Below are 18,439 nucleotides of genomic sequence, written 5' to 3' on the forward strand. Positions count from 1 at the left end.
CACTAGCCATATCACCCACTCCTACCCTGCATCCATCTCACCCCATCTATTACTGCCTGTCACTAGCCATAGCACCCACTCCAACCCTGCATACATCTCACCCCATCTATTACTGCCTGTCACTAGCCATAGCACCAACTCTAACCCTGCATCCATCTCACCCCATCTATTACTGCCTGTCACTAGCCATAGCACCCACTCCTATCCTGCATCCTTCTCACCCCATCTATTACTGCCTGTCACTAGCCATAGCACCCACTCCTACCCTGCATCCATCTCACCCCATCTATTACTGCCTGTCACTAGCCATATCACCCACTCCTACCCTGCATCCATCTCACCCCATCTATTACTGCCTGTCACTAGCCATAGCACCAACTCTAACCCTGCATCCATCTCACCTCATCTATTACTGCCTGTCACTAGCCATACACCCACTCTGACCCTGCATCTATGTCACGCCATCTATTACTGCCTGTCACTAGTCATATCACCCACTCCAACCCTGCATCCATCTCACCCCATCTATTACTGCCTGTCACTAGCCAAAGCACCCACTCCAACCCTGCATCCATCACACCCCATCTATTACTGCCTGTCACTAGCCATAGCACCCACTCCTACCCTGCATCCATCTCACCTCATCTATTACTGCCTGTCACTAGCCATAGCACCCACTCCTACCCTGCATCCATCTCACCCCATCTATTACTGCCTGTCACTAGCCATAGCACCCACTCCAACCCTGCATCCATCTCACCCCATCTATTACTGCCTGTCACTAGCCAAAGCACCCACTCCAACCCTGCATCCATCTCACCCCATCTATTACTGCCTGTCACTAGCCATAGCACCCACTCCTACCCTGCATCCATCTCACCTCATCTATTACTGCCTGTCACTAGCCATAGCACCCACTCCTACCCTGCATCCATCTCACCCCATCTATTACTGCCTGTCACTAGCCATAGCACCCACTCCTACCCTGCATCCGTCTCACCTCATCTATTACTGCCTGTCACTAGCCATAGCACCCACTCCAACCCTGCATCCATCTCACCCCATCTATTACTGCCTGTCACTAGCCATAGCACCCACTCCTACCCTGCATCCGTCTCACCCCATCTATTACTGCCTGTCACTAGCCATAGCACCCACTCCTACCCTGCATCCGTCTCACCTCATCTATTACTGCCTGTCACTAGCCATAGCACCCACTCCAACCCTGCATCCATCTCACCCCATCTATTACTGCCTGTCACTAGCCATTGCACCCACTCCAACCCTGCATCCATCTCACCCCATCTATTACTGCCTGTCACTAGCCATATCACCAACTACTACCCTGCATCCATCTCACCCCATCTATTACTGCCAGTCACTAGCCATACACCCACTCTGACCCTGCATCCATCTCACCTCATCTATTACTGCCTGTCACTAGCCATAGCACCCACTCCTACCCTGCATCCGTCTCACCCCATCTATTACTGCCTGTCACTAGCCATAGCACCCACTCCTACCCTGCATCCATCTCACCCCATCTATTACTGCCTGTCACTAGCCATAGCACCCACTCCAACCCTGCATCCATCTCACCTCATCTATTACTGCCTGTCACTAGCCATAGCACCCACTCCTACCCTGCTTCCATCTCACCCCATCTATTACTGCCTGTCACTAACCATAGCACTCACTCCTACCCTGCATCCATCTCACCCCATCTATTACTGCCTGTCACTAGCCATAGCACCCTCTCCTACCCTGCATCCATCTCACCCCATCTATTACTGCCTGTCACTAGCCATAGCACTCACTCCTACACTGCATCCATCTCACCCCATATATTACTGCCTGTCACTAGCCAAATCACCCACTCCTACCCTGCATACATCTCACCACATCTATTACTGCATGTCACTAACCATAGCACCCACTCCTACACTGCATCCATCTCACCCCATATATTACTGCCTGTCACTAGCCATAGCACCCTCTCCTACCCTGCATCCATCTCACCCCATCTATTACTGCCTGTCACTAGCCATAGCACCCTCTCCTACCCTGCATCCATCTCAACCCATCTATTACTGACTGTCACTAGCCATAGCACCCTCTACCCTTCATCCATCTCACCCCAATTACTACCTGTCACTAGCCATATCACCCACTCTGACCCTGCATCCATCTCACCCCATCTATTACTGCCTGTCACTAGCCATACACCCACTCTGACCCTGCATCTATGTCACCCCATCTATTAATGCCTGTCACTAGCCATAGCACCCACTCCTACCCTGCATCCATATCACCCCATCTATTACTGCCTGTCACTAGCCATAGCACCCACTACTACCCTGCATCCGTCTCACCCCAATTACTACCTGTCACTAGCCATATCACCCACTCTGACCCTGCATCCATCTCACCCCATCTATTACTGTCTGTCACTAGCCATAGCACCCACTACTACCCTGCATCCATCTCACCCCATCTATTACTGCCTGTCACTAGCCATAGCACCCACTCCTACCCTGCATCCATCTCACCTCATCTATTACTGCCTGTCACTAGCCATAGCACCCACTCCAACCCTGCATCTATCTCACCCCATCTATTACTGCCTGTCACTAGTCATATCACCCACTCCTACCCTGCATCCATCTCACCCCATCTATTACTGCCTGTCACTAGCCATAGCTCCCTCTCCTACCCTGCATCCATCTCACCCCATCTATTACTGCCAGTCACTAGCAATAGCACCCACTCCTACCCTGCATCCATCTCACCCCAATTACTACCTGTCACTAGCCATATCACCCACTCTGACCCTGCATCCATCTCACCCCATCTATTACTGCCTGTCACTAGCCATAGCACCCACTACTACCCTGCATCCATCTCACCCCATCTATTACTGCCTGTCACTAGCCATAGCACCCACTCCTACCCTGCATCCATCTCACCCCATCTATTACTGCCTGTCACTAGCCATAGCACCCACTACTACCCTGCATCCATCTCACCCTATCTATTACTGCCTGTCACTAGCCATAGCACCCACTCCTACCCTGCATCCATCTCACCCCATCTATTACTGCCTGTCACTAGACATAGCACCCACTCCTACCCTGCATCCCTCTCACCCCATCTATTACTGCCTGTCACTAGCCATAGCACCCACTCCTACCCTGCATCCATCTCACCCCATCTATTACTGCCTGTCACTAGCCATAACACCCACTCCTACCCTGCATCCATCTCACCCCATCTATTACTGCCTGTCACTAGCCATAGCACCCACTCTAACCCTGTATCCATCTCACCACATCTATTACTGACTGTCACTAGTCATAGCACCCACTCCTACCCTGCATCCATCTCACCCCATCTATTACTGCCTGTCACTAGCCATAGCACCCACTCCTACCCTGCATCCATCTCACCCCATCTATTACTGCCTGTCACTAGCCATAGCACCCACTCTAACCCTGTTTCCATCTCACCACATCTATTACTGCCTGTCACTAGTCATAGCACCCACTCCTACACTGCATCCATCTCACCCCATATATTACTGCCTGTCACTAGCCATAGCACCCTCTCCTACCCTGCATCCATCTCACCCCATCTATTACTGCCTGTCACTAGCCATAGCACCCTCTCCTACCCTGCATCCATCTCAACCCATCTATTACTGACTGTCACTAGCCATAGCACCCTCTACCCTTCATCCATCTCACCCCAATTACTACCTGTCACTAGCCATATCACCCACTCTGACCCTGCATCCATCTCACCCCATCTATTACTGCCTGTCACTAGCCATACACCCACTCTGACCCTGCATCTATGTCACCCCATCTATTAATGCCTGTCACTAGCCATAGCACCCACTCCTACCCTGCATCCATATCACCCCATCTATTACTGCCTGTCACTAGCCATAGCACCCACTACTACCCTGCATCCGTCTCACCCCAATTACTACCTGTCACTAGCCATATCACCCACTCTGACCCTGCATCCATCTCACCCCATCTATTACTGTCTGTCACTAGCCATAGCACCCACTACTACCCTGCATCCATCTCACCCCATCTATTACTGCCTGTCACTAGCCATAGCACCCACTCCTACCCTGCATCCATCTCACCTCATCTATTACTGCCTGTCACTAGCCATAGCACCCACTCCAACCCTGCATCTATCTCACCCCATCTATTACTGCCTGTCACTAGTCATATCACCCACTCCTACCCTGCATCCATCTCACCCCATCTATTACTGCCTGTCACTAGCCATAGCTCCCTCTCCTACCCTGCATCCATCTCACCCCATCTATTACTGCCAGTCACTAGCAATAGCACCCACTCCTACCCTGCATCCATCTCACCCCAATTACTACCTGTCACTAGCCATATCACCCACTCTGACCCTGCATCCATCTCACCCCATCTATTACTGCCTGTCACTAGCCATAGCACCCACTACTACCCTGCATCCATCTCACCCCATCTATTACTGCCTGTCACTAGCCATAGCACCCACTCCTACCCTGCATCCATCTCACCCCATCTATTACTGCCTGTCACTAGCCATAGCACCCACTACTACCCTGCATCCATCTCACCCTATCTATTACTGCCTGTCACTAGCCATAGCACCCACTCCTACCCTGCATCCATCTCACCCCATCTATTACTGCCTGTCACTAGACATAGCACCCACTCCTACCCTGCATCCCTCTCACCCCATCTATTACTGCCTGTCACTAGCCATAGCACCCACTCCTACCCTGCATCCATCTCACCCCATCTATTACTGCCTGTCACTAGCCATAACACCCACTCCTACCCTGCATCCATCTCACCCCATCTATTACTGCCTGTCACTAGCCATAGCACCCACTCTAACCCTGTATCCATCTCACCACATCTATTACTGCCTGTCACTAGTCATAGCACCCACTCCTACCCTGCATCCATCTCACCCCATCTATTACTGCCTGTCACTAGCCATAGCACCCACTCCTACCCTGCATCCATCTCACCCCATCTATTACTGCCTGTCACTAGCCATAGCACCCACTCTAACCCATTATCCATCTCACCACATCTATTACTGCCTGTCACTAGCCATAGTACCTACTCCTACCCTGCATCCATCTCACCCCATCTATTACTGCCTGTCACTAGCCATAACACCCACTCCAACCCTGCATCCATCTCACCCCATCTATTACTGCCTGTCACTAGCCATAGCACCCACTCCGACCCTGCATCCATCTCACCCCATCTATTACTGCCTGTCACTAGCCATAGCACCCACTCCTACCCTGCATCCATCTCACCCCATCTATTACTGCCTGTCACTAGCCATAGCACCCACTCCAACCCTGCATCCATCTCACCCCATCTATTACTGCCTGTCACTAGCCATAGCACCCACTCCTACCCTGCATCCATCTCACCCCATCTATTACTGCCTGTCACTAGCCATAGCACCCACTCCTACCCTGCATCCGTCTCACCTCATCTATTACTGCCTGTCACTAGCCATAGCACCCACTCCTACCCTGCATCCATCTCACCCCATCTATTACTGCCTGTCACTAGCCATTGCACCCACTCCAACCCTGCATCCATCTCACCCCATCTATTACTGCCTGTCACTAGCCATATCACCCACTACTACCCTGCATCCATCTCACCCCATCTATTACTGCCAGTCACTAGCCATACACCCACTCTGACCCTGCATCCATCTCACCCCATCTATTACTGCCTGTCACTAGCCATAGCACCCACTCCAACCCTGCATCCATCTCACCCCATCTATTACTGCCTGTCACTAGCCATAGCACCCACTCCTACCCTGCATCCGTCTCACCTCATCTATTACTGCCTGTCACTAGCCATAGCACCCACTCCAACCCTGCATCCATCTCACCCCATCTATTACTGCCTGTCACTAGCCATTGCACCCACTCCAACCCTGCATCCATCTCACCCCATCTATTACTGCCTGTCACTAGCCATATCACCCACTACTACCCTGCATCCATCTCACCCCATCTATTACTGCCAGTCACTAGCCATACACCCACTCTGACCCTGCATCCATCTCACCTCATCTATTACTGCCTGTCACTAGCCATAGCACCCACTCCTACCCTGCATCCATCTCACCCCATCTATTACTGCCTGTCACTAGCCATAGCACCCACTCCTACCCTGCATCCATCTCACCCCATCTATTACTGCCTGTCACTAGCCATAGCACCCACTCCTACCCTGCATCCATCTCACCCCATCTATTACTGCCTGTCACTAGCCATAGCACCCACTCCTACCCTGCATCCATCTCACCCCATCTATTACTGCCTGTCACTATCCATAGCACCCACTCCTACCCTGCATCCATCTCACCCCATCTATTACTGCCTGTCACTAGCCATAGCACTCACTCCTACACTGCATCCATCTCACCCCATATATTACTAGAGATGAGCGCCTGAAATTTTTGGTTTTGGGTTCGGTTCCGCGGCCGTGTTTTGGGTTCGACCGCGTTTTGGCAAAACCTCACCGAATTTTTTTTGTCGGATTCGGGTGTGTTTTGGATTCGGGTGTTTTTTTTTAAAAACACTAAAAAACAGCTTAAATCATAGAATTTGGGGGTCATTTTGATCCCATATTATTATTAACCTCAAAAACCATAATTTCCACTCATTTTCAGTCTATTCTGACTACCTCACACCTCACAATATTATTTTTAGTCCTAAAATTTGCACCAAGGTCGCTGGATGACTAAGCTAAGCGACACTAGTGGCCGACACAAACACCTGGCCCATCTAGGAGTGGCACTGCAGTGTCACGCAGGATGTCCCTTCCAAAAAACCCTCCCCAATCAGCACATGACGCAAAGAAAAAAAGAGGCGCAATGAGGTAGCTGACTGTGTGAGTAAGATAAGCGACCCTAGTGGCCGACACAAACACCGGGCCCATTTAGGAGTGGCACTGCAGTGTCACGCAGGATGTCCCTTCCAAAAAACCCTCCCCAATCAGCACATGACGCAAAGAAAAAAAGAGGCGCAATGAGGTAGCTGACTGTGTGAGTAAGATTAGCGACCCTAGTGGCCGACACAAACACCGGGCCCATTTAGGAGTGGCACTGCAGTGTCACGCAGGATGTCCCTTCCAAAAAACCCTCCCCAATCAGCACATGACGCAAAGAAAAAAAGAGGCGCAATGAGGTAGCTGACTGTGTGAGTAAGATTAGCGACCCTAGTGGCCGACACAAACACCGGGCCCATTTAGGATTGGTACTGCAGTGTCACGCAGGATGTCCCTTCCAAAAAACCCTCCCCAAACAGCACATGACGCAAAGAAAAATAAAAGAAAAAAGAGGTGCAAGATGGAATTGTCCTTGGGCCCTCCCACCCACCCTTATGTTGTATAAACAAAACAGGACATGCACACTTTAACCAACCCATCATTTCAGTGACAGGGTCTGCCACACGACTGTGACTGATATGACGGGTTGGTTTGGACCCCCCCAAAAAAAGAAGCAATTAATCTCTCCTTGCACAAACTGGCTCTACAGAGGCAAGATGTCCACCTCATCATCACCCTCCGATATATCACCGTGTACATCCCCCTCCTCACAGATTATCAATTCGTCCCCACTGGAATCCACCATCTCAGCTCCCTGTGTACTTTGTGGAGGCAATTGCTGCTGGTCAATGTCTCCGCGGAGGAATTGATTATAATTCATTTTAATGAACATCATCTTCTCCACATTTTCTGGATGTAACCTCGTACGCCGATTGCTGACAAGGTGAGCGGCGGCACTAAACACTCTTTCGGAGTACACACTTGTGGGAGGGCAACTTAGGTAGAATAAAGCCAGTTTGTGCAATGGCCTCCAAATTGCCTCTTTTTCCTGCCAGTATAAGTATGGACTGTGTGACGTGCCTACTTGGATGCTCATATAATCCTCCACCATTCTTTCAATGGTGAGAGAATCATATGCAGTGACAGTAGACGACATGTCAGTAATCGTTGTCAGGTCCTTCAGTCCGGACCAGATGTCAGCATCAGCAGTCGCTCCAGACTGCCCTGCATCACCGCCAGCGGGTGGGCTCGGAATTCTGAGCCTTTTCCTCGCACCCCCAGTTGCGGGAGAATGTGAAGGAGGAGATGTTGACAGGTCGCGTTCCGCTTGACTTGACAATTTTCTCACCAGCAGGTCTTTCAACCCCAGCAGACTTGTGTCTGCCGGAAAGAGAGATCCAAGGTAGGCTTTAAATCTAGGATCGAGCACGGTGGCCAAAATGTAGTGCTCTGATTTCAACAGATTGACCACCCGTGAATCCTTGTTAAGCGAATTAAGGGCTCCATCCACAAGTCCCACATGCCTAGCGGAATCGCTCCGTGTTAGCTCCTCCTTCAATGTCTCCAGCTTCTTCTGCAAAAGCCTGATGAGGGGTATGACCTGACTCAGGCTGGCAGTGTCTGAACTGACTTCACGTGTGGCAAGTTCAAAGGGCATCAGAACCTTGCACAACGTTGAAATCATTCTCCACTGCGCTTGAGACAGGTGCATTCCACCTCCTATATCGTGCTCAATTGTATAGGCTTGAATGGCCTTTTGCTGCTCCTCCAACCTCTGAAGCATATAGAGGGTTGAATTCCACCTCGTTACCACTTCTTGCTTCAGATGATGGCAGGGCAGGTTCAGTAGTTTTTGGTGGTGCTCCAGTCTTCTGTACGTGGTGCCTGTACGCCGAAAGTGTCCCGCAATTTTTCTGGCCACCGACAGCATCTCTTGCACGCCCCTGTCGTTTTTTAAATAATTCTGCACCACCAAATTCAAGGTATGTGCAAAACATGGGACGTGCTGGAATTTGCCCATATTTAATGCACACACAATATTGCTGGCGTTGTCCGATGCCACAAATCCACAGGAGAGTCCAATTGGGGTAATCCATTCCGCGATGATCTTCCTCAGTTGCCGTAAGAGGTTTTCAGCTGTGTGCGTATTCTGGAAACCGGTGATACAAAGCGTAGCCTGCCTAGGAAAGAGTTGGCGTTTGCGAGATGCTGCTACTGGTGCCGCCGCTGCTGTTCTTGCGGCGGGAGTCCATACATCTACCCAGTGGGCTGTCACAGTCATATAGTCCTGACCCTGCCCTGCTCCACTTGTCCACATGTCCGTGGTTAAGTGGACATTGGGTACAACTGCATTTTTTAGGACACTGGTGAGTCTTTTTCTGACGTCCGTGTACATTCTCGGTATCGCCTGCCTAGAGAAGTGGAACCTAGATGGTATTTGGTAACGGGGGCACACTGCCTCAATAAATTGTCTAGTTCCCTGTGAACTAACGGCGGATACCGGACGCACGTCTAACACCAACATAGTTGTCAAGGCCTCAGTTATCCGCTTTGCAGCAGGATGACTGCTGTGATATTTCATCTTCCTCGCAAAGGACTGTTGAACAGTCAATTGCTTACTGGAAGTAGTACAAGTGGGCTTACGACTTCCCCTCTGGGATGACCATCGACTCCCAGCAGCAACAACAGCAGCGCCAGCAGCAGTAGGCGTTACACGCAAGGATGCATCGGAGGAATCCCAGGCAGGAGAGGACTCGTCAGAATTGCCAGTGACATGGCCTGCAGGACTATTGGCATTCCTGGGGAAGGAGGAAATTGACACTGAGGGAGTTGGTGGGGTGGTTTGCGTGAGCTTGGTTACAAGAGGAAGGGATTTACTGGTCAGTGGACTGCTTCCGCTGTCACCCAAAGTTTTTGAACTTGTCACTGACTTATTATGAATGCGCTGCAGGTGACGTATAAGGGAGGATGTTCCGAGGTGGTTAACGTCCTTACCCCTATTTATTACAGCTTGACAAAGGGAACACACGGCTTGACACCTGTTGTCCGCATTTCTGTTGAAATAGTTCCACACCGAAGAGCTGATTTTTTTGGTATTTTCACCAGGCATGTCAACGGCCATATTCCTCCCACGGACAACAGGTGTCTCCCCGGGTGCCTGACTTAAACAAACCACCTCACCATCAGAATCCTCCTGGTCAATTTCCTCCCCAGCGCCAGCAACACCCATATCCTCCTCATCCTGGTGTACTTCAACACTGACATCTTCAATCTGACTATCAGGAACTGGACTGCGGGTGCTCCTTCCAGCACTTGCAGGGGGCGTGCAAATGGTGGAAGGCGCATGCTCTTCACGTCCAGTGTTGGGAAGGTCAGGCATCGCAACCGACACAATTGGACTCTCCTTGTGGATTTGGGATTTCGAAGAACGCACAGTTCTTTGCGGTGCTACTGCTTTTGCCAGCTTGAGTCTTTTCATTTTTCTAGCGAGAGGCTGAGTGCCTCCATCCTCATGTGAAGCTGAACCACTAGCCATGAACATAGGCCAGGGCCTCAGCCGTTCCTTGCCACTCCATGTGGTAAATGGCATATTGGCAAGTTTACGCTTCTCCTCCGACAATTTTATTTTAGGTTTTGGAGTCCTTTTTTTACTGATATTTGGTGTTTTGGATTTGACATGCTCTGTACTATGACATTGGGCATCGGCCTTGGCAGACGACGTTGCTGGCATTTCATCGTCTCGGCCATGACTAGTGGCAGCAGCTTCAGCACGAGGTGGAAGTGGATCTTGATCTTTCCCTAATTTTGGAACCTCAACATTTTTGTTCTCCATATTTTAATAGGCACAACTAAAAGGCACCTCAGGTAAACAATGGAGATGGATGGATACTAGTATACAATTATGGACGGACTGCCGAGTGCCGACACAGAGGTAGCTACAGCCGTGAACTACCGTACTGTGTCTGCTGCTAATATAGACTGGTTGAAAAAGAGATGTCGTAGTATGTATGTATGAAGAAGAAAGAAAAAAAACCCACGGTTAGGTGGTATACAATTATGGACGGACTGCCGAGTGCCGACACAGAGGTAGCCACAGCCGTGAACTACCGTACTGTACTGTGTCTGCTGCTAATATAGACTGGTTGATAAAGAGATGTCGTAGTATGTATGTATGAAGAAGAAAGAAAATAAAAACCACGGGTAGGTGGTATACAATTATGGACGGACTGCCGAGTGCCGACACAGAGGTAGCCACAGCCGTGAACTACCGTACTGTACTGTGTCTGCTGCTAATATAGACTGGTTGATAAAGATATGTAGTAGTATGTATGTATAAAGAAGAAAGAAAAAAAAACCACGGGTAGTTGGTATACAATTATGAACGGACTGCCGAGTGCCGACACAGAGGTAGCCACAGCCGTGAACTACCGTACTGTACTGTGTCTGCTGCTAATATAGACTGGTTGATAAAGAGATGTCGTAGTATGTATGTATGAAGAAGAAAGATAAAAAAACCACGGTTAGGTGGTATACAATTATGGACGGACTGCCGAGTGCCGACACAGAGGTAGCCACAGCCGTGAACTACCGTACTGTACTGTGTCTGCTGCTAATATAGACTGGTTGATAAAGAGATGTCGTAGTATGTATGTATAATGAAGAAAGAAAAAAAAACCACGGTTAGGTGGTATACAATTATGGACGGACTGCCGAGTGCCGACACAGAGGTAGCCACAGCCGTGAACTACCGTACTGTACTGTGTCTGCTGCTAATATAGACTGGTTGATAAAGAGATGTCGTAGTATGTATGTATGAAGAAGAAAGAAAAAAAAACCACGGTTAGGTGGTATACAATTATGGACGGACTGCCGAGTGCCGACACAGAGGTAGCCACAGCCGTGAACTACCGTACTGTACTGTGTCTGCTGCTAATATAGACTGGTTGATAAAGAGATGTCGTAGTATGTATGTATAAAGAAGAAAGAAAAAAAAACCACGGTTAGGTGGTATACAATTATGGACGGACTGCCGAGTGCCGACACAGAGGTAGCCAAAGCCGTGAACTACCGTACTGTACTGTGTCTGCTGCTAATATAGACTGGTTGATAAAGAGATGTAGTAGTATGTATGTATAAAGAAGAAAGAAAAAAAAACCACGGGTAGGTGGTATACAATTATGGATGGACTGCCGAGTGCCGACACAGAGGTAGCTACAGCCGTGAACTACCGTACTGTGTCTGCTGCGACTGGATGATAAATAATGATATAAAAAATATATATATATATCACTACTGCAGCCGGACAGGTATATATATTATATAATGACGGACCTGCTGGACACTGTCTGTCAGCAGAATGAGTTTTTTATAGAATAAAAAAAAAAACACCACACAAGTGAAGTCACACGACGAGTGTTTAACTTTTTCAGGCAATCACAATATAGTATACTACTAACTATACTGGTGGTCAGTGTGGTCAGGTCACTGGTCAGTCACACTGGCAGTGGCACTCCTGCAGCAAAAGTGTGCACTGTTTAATTTTAATATAATATGTACTCCTGGCTCCTGCTATAACCTATAACTGGCACTGCAGTGCTCCCCAGTCTCCCCCACAATTATAAGCTGTGTGAGCTGAGCACAGTCAGATATATAATATATACATAGATGATGCAGCACACTGGGCTGAGCAGTGCACACAGATATGGTATGTGACTGTCTTGTACTCCTGGCTCCTGCTATAACCTATAACTGGCACTGCAGTGCTCCCCAGTCTCCCCCACAATTATAAGCTGTGTGAGCTGAGCACAGTCAGATATATAATATATACATAGATGATGCAGGCATGCAGCACACTGGGCTGAGCAGTGCACACAGATATGGTATGTGACTGAGTCACTGTGTGTACCGTTTTTTTCAGGCAGAGAACGGATATATTAAATAAAACAACTGCACTGCTGGTGGTCACTGTGGTCAGTCACTAAACTCTGCACTCTCTTCTACAGTATCAGCCTCAGGTCAATCTCTCTCTCTCTCTCCTAATCTAAATGGAGAGGACGCCAGCCACGTCCTCTCCCTATCAATCTCAATGCACGTGTGAAAATGGCGGCGACGCGCGGCTCCTTATATAGAATCCGAGTCTCGCGAGAATCCGACAGCGTCATGATGACGTTCGGGCGCGCTCGGGTTAACCGAGCAAGGCGGGAAGATCCGAGTCGCTCGGACCCGTGAAAAAAAACATGAAGTTCGTGCGGGTTCGGATTCAGAGAAACCGAACCCGCTCATCTCTATATATTACTGCCTGTCACTAGCCAAATCACCCACTCCTACCCTGCATCCATCTCACCCCATCTATTACTGCATGTCACTAGCCATAGCACCCACTCCTACACTGCATCCATCTCACCCCATATATTACTGCCTGTCACTAGCCATAGCACCCTCTCCTACCCTGCATCCATCTCACCCCATCTATTACTGCCTGTCACTAGCCATAGCACCCTCTCCTACCCTGCATCCATCTCAACCCATCTATTACTGACTGTCACTAGCCATAGCACCCTCTACCCTTCATCCATCTCACCCCAATTACAACCTGTCACTAGCCATATCACCCACTCTGACCCTGCATCCATCTCACCCCATCTATTACTGCCTGTCACTAGCCATACACCCACTCTGACCCTGCATCTATGTCACCCCATCTATTAATGCCTGTCACTAGCCATAGCACCCACTCCTACCCTGCATCCATATCACCCCATCTATTACTGCCTGTCACTAGCCATAGCACCCACTACTACCCTGCATCCGTCTCACCCCAATTACTACCTGTCACTAGCCATATCACCCACTCAGACCCTGCATCCATCTCACCCCATCTATTACTGTCTGTCACTAGCCATAGCACCCACTACTACCCTGCATCCATCTCACCCCATCTATTACTGCCTGTCACTAGCCATAGCACCCACTCCTACCCTGCATCCATCTCACCTCATCTATTACTGCCTGTCACTAGCCATAGCACCCACTCCAACCCTGCATCTATCTCACCCCATCTATTACTGCCTGTCACTAGTCATATCACCCACTCCTACCCTGCATCCATCTCACCCCATCTATTACTGCCTGTCACTAGCCATAGCTCCCTCTCCTACCCTGCATCCATCTCACCCCATCTATTACTGCCTTTCACTAGCAATAGCACCCACTCCTACCCTGCATCCATCTCACCCCAATTACTACCTGTCACTAGCCATATCACCCACTCTGACCCTGCATCCATCTCACCCCATCTATTACTGCCTGTCACTAGCCATAGCACCCACTACTACCCTGCATCCATCTCACCCCATCTATTACTGCCTGTCACTAGCCATAGCACCCACTCCTACCCTGCATCCATCTCACCCCATCTATTACTGCCTGTCACTAGCCATAGCACCCACTACTACCCTGCATCCATCTCACCCTATCTATTACTGCCTGTCACTAGCCATAGCACCCACTCCTACCCTGCATCCATCTCACCCCATCTATTACTGCCTGTCACTAGACATAGCACCCACTCCTACCCTGCATCCATCTCACCCCATCTATTACTGCCTGTCACTAGCCATAGCACCCACTCTAACCCTGTATCCATCTCACCACATCTATTACTGCCTGTCACTAGTCATAGCACCCACTCCTACCCTGCATCCATCTCACCCCATCTATTACTGCCTGTCACTAGCCATAGCACCCACTCCTACCCTGCATCCATCTCACCCCATCTATTACTGCCTGTCACTAGCCATAGCACCCACTCTAACCCAGTATCCATCTCACCACATCTATTACTGCCTGTCACTAGCCATAGTACCCACTCCTACCCTGCATCCATCTCACCCCATCTATTACTGCCTGTCACTAGCCATAACACCCACTCCAACCCTGCATCCATCTCACCCCATCTATTACTGCCTGTCACTAGCCATAGCACCCACTCCGACCCTGCATCCATCTCACCCCATCTATTACTGCCTGTCACTAGCCATAGCACCCACTCCTACCCTGCATCCATCTCACCCCATCTATTACTGCCTGTCACTAGTCATAGCACCCACTCCAACCCTACATCCATCTCACCCAATCTATTACTGCCTGTCACTAATCATATCACCCACTCCTACCCTGCATCCATCTCACCCCATCTATTACTGCCTGTCACTAGCCATAGCACCCACTCCTACCCTGCATCCATCTCACCACATCTAATACTGCCTGTCACTAATCATATCACCCACTCCTACCCTGCATCCATCTCACCCCATCTATTACTGCCTGTCACTAGCCATAGCACCCACTCTAACCCTGTATCCATCTCACCACATCTATTACTGCCTGTCACTAGCCATAGCACCCACTCCAACCCTGCATCCATCTCACCCCATCTATTACTGCCTGTCACTAGCCATAGCACCCACTCCTACCCTGAATCCATCTCACTCCATCTATTACTGCCTGTCACTAGCCATAGCACCCACTCCTACCCTACATCCATCTCACCCCATATATTACTGCCTGTCACTAGCCATAGCACCCACTCCTACCCTGCATCCATCTCACCCCATCTATTACTGCCTGTCACTAGCCATAGCACCCACTCTGACCCTGCATCCATCTCACCCCATTTATTACTGCCTGTCACTAGCCATAGCGCCCACTCTGACCCTGCATCCATCTCACCCCATCTATTACTGCCTGTCACTAGCCATAGCGCCCACTCTGACCCTGCATCCATCTCACCCCATCTATTACTGCCTGTCACTAGCCATAGCACCCACTCCTACCCTGCATCCATCTCACCCCATCTATTACTGCCTGTCACTAGCCATAGCACCCACTCCTACCCTGCATCCATCTCACCCCATCTATTACTGCCTGTCACTAGACATAGCACCCACTCTGATCCTGCATCCATCTCACCCCATCTATTACTGCCTGTCACTAGCCATAGCACCCACTCCTACCCTGCATCCATCTTACCCCATCTATTACTGCCTGTCACTTGTCATAGCACCCACTCCAACCCTGCATCCATCTCACCCCATCTATTACTGCCTGTCACTAGCCATAGCACCCACTCCTACCCTGCATCCATCTCACCCCATCTATTACTGCCTGTCACTTGTCATAGCACACACTCCAACCCTGCATCCATCTCACCCCATCTATTACTGCCTGTCACTAGCCATAGCACCCACTCTAACACTGCATCCATCTCACCCCATCTATTACTGCCTGTCACTAGCCATAGCACCCACTCCTACCCTGCATCCGTCTCACCCCATCTATTACTGCCTGTCACTAGCCATATCACCCACTCCTACCCTGCATCCATCTCACCCCATCTATTACTGCCTGTCACTAGCCATAGCACCCACTGCTACCCTGCATCCATCTCACCCCATCTATTACTGCCTGTCACTAGCCATATCACCCACTCCTACCCTGCATCCATCTCACCTCATCTATTACTGCCTGTCACTAGCCATATCACCCACTCCTACCCTGCATCCATCTCACCCCATCTATTACTGCCTGTCACTAGCCATAGCACTCACTCCAACCCTGCATCCATCTCACCTCATCTATTACTGCCTGTCACTAGCCATAGCACCCACTCCTACCCTGCATACATCTCACCCCATCTATTACTGCCTGTCACTATCCATAGCACCCTCTTCTACCCTGCATCCATCTCACCACATCTATAACTGCCTGTCACTAGCCATAGCACCAACTCCTACCCTGCATCCATCTCACCCCATCTATTACTGCCTGTCACTAGCCATAGCACCCACTCCAACCCTGCATCCATCTCACTCCATCTATTACTGCCTGTCACTAGCCATAGCACCCACTCCTACCCTGCTTCCATCTCACCACATCTATTACTGCCTGTCACTAGCCATATCACCCACTCCTACCCTGCATCCATCTCACCCCATCTATTACTGCCTGTCACTACCTATAGCACCCACTCCTACCCTGCATCCATCTCACCCCATCTATTACTGCCTATCACTAGCCATAACACCCACTCCAACACTGCATCCATCTCACCCATCTATTACTGCCTGTCACTACCTATAGCACCCACTCCTACCCTGCATCCATCTCACCCCATCTATTACTACCTGTCACTAGCCATAGCACCCACTCCTACCCTGCATCTATCTCACCCCATCTATTCCTGCCTGTCACTAGCCATAGCACCCACTCCTACCCTGCATCCATCTCACCCCATCTATTACTGCCTGTCACTAGCTATAGCACCCACTCCTACCCTGCATCCATCTCACCCCATCTATTACTGCCTGTCACTAGCCATAGCACCCACTCCTACCCTGCATCTATCTCACCCCATATATTACTGCCTGTCACTAGCCATAGCACCAACTCCTACCCTGCATCCATCTCACCCCATCTATTACTGCCTGTCACTAGCCATAACACCCACTCCAACACTGCATCCATCTCACCCATCTATTACTGCCTGTCACTACCTATAGCACCCACTCCTACCCTGCATCTATCTCACCCCATCTATTACTGCCTGTCACTAGCCATAGCACCCACTCTGACCCTGCATCCATCTCACCCCATCTATTACTACCTGTCACTAGCCGTAGCACCCACTGCATCCCTGCATCCATCTCACCCCATCTATTACTGCCTGTAACTAGCCATAGCACCCACTCCAACCCTGCATCCATCTCACCCCATCTATTACGGCCTGTCACTAGCCATAGCACCCACTCCATCCCTGTATCCATATCACCTCATCTATTACTGCCTGTCACTAGCCATAGCACCCACTACTACCCTGCATCCACCTCACCCCATCTATTACTGCCTGTCACTAGCCATAGCACCCACTCCTACCCTGCATCCATCTTGCCCCATCTATTACTGCCTGTCACTAGCCATAGCACCCACTCCTACCCTGCATCCATCTCACTACATATATTACTGCCTGTCACTAGCCATAGCACCCACTCCTACCCTGCATCCATCTCACCCCATCTATTACTACCTGTCACTAGCCATAGCACCCACTCCTACCCTGCATCTATCTCACCCCATCTATTACTGCCTGTCACTAGCCATAGCACCCACTCCTACCCTGCATCCATCTCACCCCATCTATTACTGCCTGTCACTAGCCATAACACCCACTCCAACACTGCATCCATCTCACCCATCTATTACTGCCTGTCACTACCTATAGCACCCACTCCTACCCTGCATCTATCTCACCCCATCTATTACTGCCTGTCACTAGCCATAGCACCCACTCTGACCCTGCATCCATCTCACCCCATCTATTACTACCTGTCACTAGCCGTAGCACCCACTGCAACCCTGCATCCATCTCACCCCATCTATTACTGCCTGTAACTAGCCATAGCACCCACTCCAACCCTGCATCCATCTCACCCCATCTATTACTGCCTGTCACTAGCCATAGCACCCACTCCATCCCTGTATCCATA

At 50.0% G+C, this 18,439-nt stretch overlaps 1 protein-coding gene across 2 annotated transcripts in view; it reads right to left on the bottom strand.

Moving 5' to 3' along the window:
* LOC134927080 (cytochrome P450 2B4-like) overlaps positions 1–18,439 on the bottom strand; it is a 535,854-nt gene that overhangs the window by 485,484 nt on the left and 31,931 nt on the right. The gene's annotated exons all lie outside the window — the stretch shown is intronic.

This window comes from Pseudophryne corroboree, chromosome 5 (genome assembly GCF_028390025.1).
Source record: "Pseudophryne corroboree isolate aPseCor3 chromosome 5, aPseCor3.hap2, whole genome shotgun sequence".
Classification (NCBI taxonomy): domain Eukaryota; kingdom Metazoa; phylum Chordata; class Amphibia; order Anura; family Myobatrachidae; genus Pseudophryne; species Pseudophryne corroboree.